Below are 7271 nucleotides of genomic sequence, written 5' to 3' on the forward strand. Positions count from 1 at the left end.
TCTTGTATGTACTGTCAAAACTGATATCAATACTGAAGAAATAGAACAAATTTTTAGAGAATCCAAAAAGAAAAAAACAAATGAGAAGGTTGCACAGGGGTAAGTCTTACAAACATAGACGGATCAAAACAGCGTAAACAAATCTAACAATAGTGTGTAATTTCTGTTTCTATTGTCATTTGCTTAATTTTTGTGTTATCATCTTCTGCTTCTGATTCTGTATATATTTTTTTAGAAGAAAAAACTTTTTAGTGTTTTATTCAAAAGTACAACGTTGTAAAGACATAACACGAGAGTCTTTTTTATTAATAAAAGCAAGCACATTTTCTTTATATCTTTACATGTCTCACTAGGGTTGGCAACATTCAATTAGCAGAACTAAACATACATTTGCTTTTATCAAAATACAAAAGCAAGTCACATGTCCCTGTTGGATTTTTTGGGCTCCCTTTCTATGTGGAGAAAAAAGTCCAAATGCTAGTATCCAAACCCATGAATAATTGAAGTGGCTGAGGTGAGTTAGGGTTGAGTGAGAGAGAGGTTATTTTGAAAGGAGAACACCAAACACTAGAGAGAAAAGAAGAGAGAAAGTTATTTTCGCACACACACAAAGCTGTCTCTGTAAATTGGTCGCTGAAGATTTGTTAACCGTTGGATCGAACTCAAATTTGAACAGTTTGTTCTACACATCTAGTTCTTTAATTTCACCGTTCGATCTTCGATTCGATATTTGTAGCTGGAGATATTGGCCATGCATAGTAGCTCTATTTTTGTGGTATTTTCATCCTCTTGTTCTTATTTTGAAAGTTTTGAAGCTTGGGTTGTTTGGCTTGTTGTATGCACATTTTGTGCAGTAATTTGTGACTCTCTTGTACCCTATTTTTTATCATAATAAAGCTATATCCTGGTCTTGGTGACTCGTGGTTTTTACTTCTCTCATTGAGGAGGTTTTCCACGTTAAAAATCTTGGTGTGTTAGCTTGTTTCTAATTTATGGTTTATGTGATTTTTTCGCTGCTATTGGGTACTATTGTGCTGGTGTTAATACTTGTTGTGAGTAGATATTTTCGCTCCTCTAATTCTTGCAAGTAGGGAATTGTGTTTTATTCCTATCAATTGGCATCAGAGCTCAGTTTTGGGTATTTGGTTATAACTTACTTGAAAGATGGAAGCAAATAATTCTACTAGAATGATAAGTTTGAATGGCACTAATTACCATCTATGGAAGGACAAAATGAAAGATTTGTTGTTTGTCAAAAATCTACATTTACCAGTATTTTCTACACAAAAACCAGAATCTAAAACAGATGAAGAATGGGAGTTTGAACACTAACAAGTTTGTGGTTTTTATTAGGCAATGGGTGGATGATGATGTTTATAATCACATTGCCAATGAGACTCATACTAGGGCTTTGTGGAATCAAATTGAATCCTTGTATGCTTCCAAGTCTAGCAATAATAAATTGTACTTGTTGAATATGTTGATGAATTTGAGATACAAGGAGGGGTCACAAGTATTAGATCACTTGAATGAATTTCAAGGGGTTTTGGATCAGTTGTCAAGCATGGAAATCAAGTTTGAAGATGAGGTTCAAGGATTGTGGTTGCTAAATACTCTACCAGATTCTTGCGAGACATTTCGTATCTCTCTTACTAATTTTGCTCCGAATGGTAAAGTGAGTATGCAGCTTGTTAAAGGTGGCATTTTAAATGAAGAGATGAGAAGGAAGATGCAGAATTCTTTGTCACACTCTAAAATGTTAGTCACTGAAACCAGGGAAAAAATCAGAATAGAGTTCAAAAGGGTAGAGGTAAAAGCAGGAGCAAATCCAAGGGAAGATACAAGAATATTGAGTTTCACTACTTTCACAAAATAGGTCACGTTAAAAAATATTACTATCTTTAGAAAAAAAACAAAGGTAAGCAAGAAAAGAAGGATGATAGTGGTAATGATTGTGTATTTTCTATTTCAGATGATCTTCTTACTGTTGATATTGTTGATTATGAGTACAAGGTCAATCTTGTTTCTGATGATGAGTTCAGCTGGGTAATTTATAGTGGCGCCTCAATACATGTTACACCAAAGAAGGAGTTTTTCACTTCTTATACTCTAGGTAATTTTGGAGTACTTAAGATGGGTAATGATGGCTTGGCCAAAGTTATTGGTGTAGGAGATGTATGTCTTGAGACCAATATGGGAATGAAGCTACTACTTAAAGATGTTAGACACGCTCCAGATGTTCGCTTGAATTTGGTTTCAGTTAAAAGGCTTGATAATGAAGGCTTTGTAAACACTTTCGACTTTGGACAATGGAAGCTTACTAAAGGCAACTTAGTGGTGGCTCGAGAAAAGGGTACTTCAAGTTTGTATGTGATGCATGCCATGATTGCAAAAGGTAGTGTGAATGCGATTGAAAGTAAAGAAGTTTGTAGCTTGTGGCATAGACGACTTGGTCATATTAGTGAAAAAGGACTTAATTATTTAGCTCGAAAGGATGCTCTTTCCGGTTTGAAGAATGCAGTGTTGGAGAAATGTTCTCATTGCATGGCTGGTAAACAAAGAAGATTATCCTTCAAGAAGTATCAACCTTCAAGAAAATCAGACTTCTTAGAATTGGTGCACTCCGATATTTGTGGTCCTTTGAAGGTACGGTCTTTTAGTGGAGCTATTTAATTTATTAGTTTTATTGATGATCATTTAAGAAAGCTTTGGACTTATGCTTTGAAAACAAAGAACCAAGCTTTGGAAAAGTTCAAACAATTCCAAGCTTTGATTGAGAGGTAAACAGGTAAAAAGCTTAAATATATTCGCACTGATAATGGTGGTGAGTACTGTGGACCATTTGATGAGTATTGCTGCAGCGAGGTATTAGGCATGAAAAGACACCTCCTAAAACACCTCAATTGAATGGTTTGGCAGAAAGGATGAATAGAACACTGATTGAAAGAGTTAGGTGTATGTTTACTGAAGCTAAGCTACCTAAAGTCTTTTGGGGTGAAGCGCTACTTACAGCGGCTCATGTGATTAATCTGAGTCCTACAATTGCTTTAGATAATGATGTTCCGGATCATGTTTGGTCGGAAAAAGATGTCTCGTATGGTCACTTGAGAGTCTTTGGATGTAAAGCATTTGTTCATGTTCCAAAGGATGAGAGGTCCAAGTTGGATGTGAAGACAAGGCAGTGCATTTTTATTGGGTATGGTCAAGATGAGTTTGGTTACAGACTTTACGATCCAGTTGAAAAGAAGCTTGTAAGAAGCCGTGATGTAGAGTTTATTAAAGACCAGACCATTGAAGACATTGATAAGGTAGAGAAGAGTCAATCACAAGAGAGCAGTGACTTGACTGATGTAGATCCAGTTCAGCCGCCGCCTTCGTCAGAACAAACAGAGAATCAAGATCAGGAGCATATACAGGAAAATGAGCCTTTGGTTCCCAATGACCAGGAGATGGGAGATCCAATTGATGCTCCAGTTAATGATGATGCTGATAATCAACCTAAGCTACCTGAAGATCCACCAGGTTTCTATCCTAGGAGGTCTACTAGAGAGCGACGACCTTCAACGAGGTATCCTTCTAGTGAGTATGTAATATTTACTGATGGATATGTGACCTTGACTGATGGGGGAGAACCTAAATGCTATGCGAAAGCTATGGAAGGCGACGACAATAAGAAATGGTTTGATGCAATGCAAGATGAAATGAAATCCTTGCATGATAATCAAACATTTGAACTTATGAAGTTGCCAAAAGGAAAGAAAGCTTTGCAAAACAGGTGGGTTTATAGGTTGAAACATGAAGAAAATTCTCAGTGTCCAAGGTACAAGGCTAGATTGGTGGTCAAGGGCTACAGGCAAAAAAAGGGAGTTGACTATAATGAAATCTTTTCACCAGTTGTGAGAAGATTTTCTATTAGGACTATTTTGAGTTTGGCTGCAAGTCTGGATTTAAAGATAGAGCAGATGGATGTGAAAACTGCTTTCTTTCATAGTGATCTTAAGGATGAAATTTACATGGAACAACCTGAAGGTTTTATGGTAAAAGGCAACGAGGATCATGTTTGCAAACTAAAGAAGAGCTTGTATAGCTTGAAGCAAGCTCCAAGATAAGGGTACAAGAAGTTCGAGTCTGTTATGGCAAAACAAGGCTACAAGAAGACTACTTCTGATCATTGTGTTTTTGTAAAACAGTTTGCTAGTAATGATTTTATTATCCTTTTGATATATGTTGATGATATGCTTATTGTTGGTCAGAATGCTTCTAGGATTGATATGTTGAAGAAGCAACTTGCAATGTCATTTGCAATGAAGGACCTTGGGCCAGCAAAGGAGATTCTTGGCATAAGAATCGAGCGTGATAGAAAGGAGAAGAAACTTTGGTTGTCATTGGAGAAATACATAGAGATAATGTTGAACAGGTTTCAAATGGAGAAAGTAAAGGCTGCTAGTATTCCTCTTGCTATACACTTCAAATTGAGTTGCAAGCAAAGTCCATCAAGTGATGAAGAGAAAAAAGACATGGAAAAAGTTCCATATGCATCAGCCGTGGGTAGTTTAATATATGTTATGGTGTGCACAAGACCGTATATAGCTCATGCTGTTGGTTGTGTTAGCCGTTTTGTTTCAAACCCAGGAAGAGAGCATTGGAATGCTGTAAAATGGATAACGAGATATCTTCGTGGTACTTCTAACATGAAGTTATGTTATGGAAGTGATAAGCCTATTCTAGTTGGTTACACTGACTCAGACATGGCAGGAGATATTGACTCTAGAAGATCCATTTCAGGCTTCTTGATCAATTTTGCGGGTGGAGCTGTGTCTTGACAATCAAGATTACAAAAGTGTGTTGCTTTGTCTACTACGGAGGTCGAGTTTATTGCCATTACCGAAGTGTACAAGGAGATGATTTGGATGAAGAAATTCTTGAAGGAACTCGGGTCTACTCAAGAGGGGTATGTGTTGTTTTGTGATAGTTAAAGTGCTATACATCTTGGTAAAATTCTACTTTTCATTATCGATCCAAACATATTAATGTGAGGTACCAATGGATACGTGATGTTTTGGATGCTGAGTTATTGGAACTTGAAAAGGTTCATACTGATGAGAATGGTTATGATATGATGACCAAGGCATTACCAAGATGGAAGTTTGAAGTTTGTTGCTTAATCGCCGGATTGGCGGTTACCTCCACATAGTCGTGAGGGGAAGATTTGTTGGGTTTTTTGGGCTCCCTTCCAATGCGGAGAAAAAGTCCAAATGCTAGTATCCAAACCCATGAATAGTTGAAGTGGCTGAGGTGAGTTAGGGTTGAGTGCGAGAGATGTCATTTTGAAAGGAGAACATCAAACACTAGAGAGAAAAAAAGAGAGAAAGTTATTTTCGCATACACACAAAGATGTCTCTGTAAATTGGTCGCTGCAGATTCGTTAACCGTTGGATTGAGCTCAAATTTAGACAGTGTGTTCTACACATCTAGTTCTTTGATTTCACTATTCGGATATTTTATTCGATGTCTGTATCTAGAGATATTCGTCACGCACAGTAGCTCTGTTTTTGTGGTATTTTCATCTTCTTGTTCTTGTTTTGAAAGCTTTGAAGCTTGGGTTGTTTGGCTTGTTGTATGCACCTTTTGTGCAGTAATTTGTTACTCTCTTGTATCCTATTTTTCATCATAGTGAAGCTATATCCTGGTCTTAGTGACTCGTAGTTTTTACTTCTCTCATTGAGGAGGTTTTCCACGTTAAAAATTTTGGTGTGTTAGCTTGTTTTCAATTTCTGGTTTATGTGATTTTTCCACTGCTATTGGATATTATTATACTAGTATTAATACTTGTTGTGAGTATATATTGTTACTCCTCTAATTCTTGCAAGTAGAAAATTGTGTTTTAACTTTTATTCCTATCAGTCCCAAATATGTTATCTTCAGTCACATTGTCAACTTTTGTTCAGCAAAATGCTTAAGGCAAATAAACCACTGATTTAGAAAAATTAAGATGAAGAAAAATGCCACTAAGGCACTAACCCATTTTCTATTGTCTAAAAAATTAGAGTTCTTTAAGAGATTACAGTATTGCACAATGATAATAGTGTCTCACCTGTACCCATCCAGAGTATTAGAAGAAACACACCCTATCTCTCCAAGTCTATAATTTAGCAATAACAAATTTATTGTACTTAGAAATCATAAATTTCAGCTTAAATATTGGATCATTAAATAGTGCAAACGACCATACAAATACTTACATGATTTAAGAATGAACGAGTAGAAAACATTTATAATAGCAGTTTATGTGCCAAAATATTAATTTAGCCAACAAAATAATTATATTAGTTTTTTTTTTCGTTTTTGCTTTTTCCTGCTATTACTAGTAGTGCAAAGGTATATTCTGTGATATATTCCCAATTGATGAGGAATATTGCAGCAAAAGTTAAAATAATCTTATAAGTGGATGACAATACTTTTGAATAACCCGTAAATTAAAGAAGGAAGTTTGGACATACATCACTTTTCTCTTCTTTTCTTTCCTTTCTTTCTTAAAACAAAACTGAAACCTATGATTGAGCTTAAAGCATCTCATCATTCTCATGTCATATACTAATATTATTGAAGTCTTCTCAGATGATAGGAGTGCGTACCTCTTTGTAGCATACCAAATGATAGAAAGCAACAACCACAAAATGTTGGACACAATAATTTAAGCTTCATTATTGAACACAATTGAGAATTTGAGACATATCAATTACCTCGATACTACGATATTATTAATTAGTGAGAAAAATAAAAATAAAATATAAAATTCATGCGGAACTCAAGGAAAGTAACTTGATACCAACATAGCTAGGGGTAGTAAAATAAAGGGTAATCAATCAGGTATATGAAATAATCTTTCTAATATTACGTGTTTGTCCTAAATAGTTTTAATTTAGAATAATTTATTTTAACAAAATATTCACCAACAAAATTATACAGATGTCTTAATTCTATTTTAGTTATAAGTATGTCATATTTTAATTTAGATAATTAGTCAAATCAGTCCAAAGATTTTAAAATCGGACATTTTAGTACAAAAAAAATTAATACAAAGATCAATTCTCAAGATTTTACTTCAGCAGACAAATCAGTTTTCAGTTTATTTTTCGGCAAAATAATTACCCAGATCAGTCCTCCAAAAATTTTAAAAATAGACATTTTAGTCCTCAAGAAAAATTAATGTACAAATCAATCCCCAATGTTTCTCTCCGTTAGACATAACAGTTCTCCGTTCAAAAATA

The sequence above is a fragment of the Arachis stenosperma genome, chromosome 1 (assembly GCF_014773155.1).
Source record: "Arachis stenosperma cultivar V10309 chromosome 1, arast.V10309.gnm1.PFL2, whole genome shotgun sequence".
In the NCBI taxonomy this organism is placed as follows: Eukaryota; Viridiplantae; Streptophyta; class Magnoliopsida; order Fabales; family Fabaceae; genus Arachis; species Arachis stenosperma.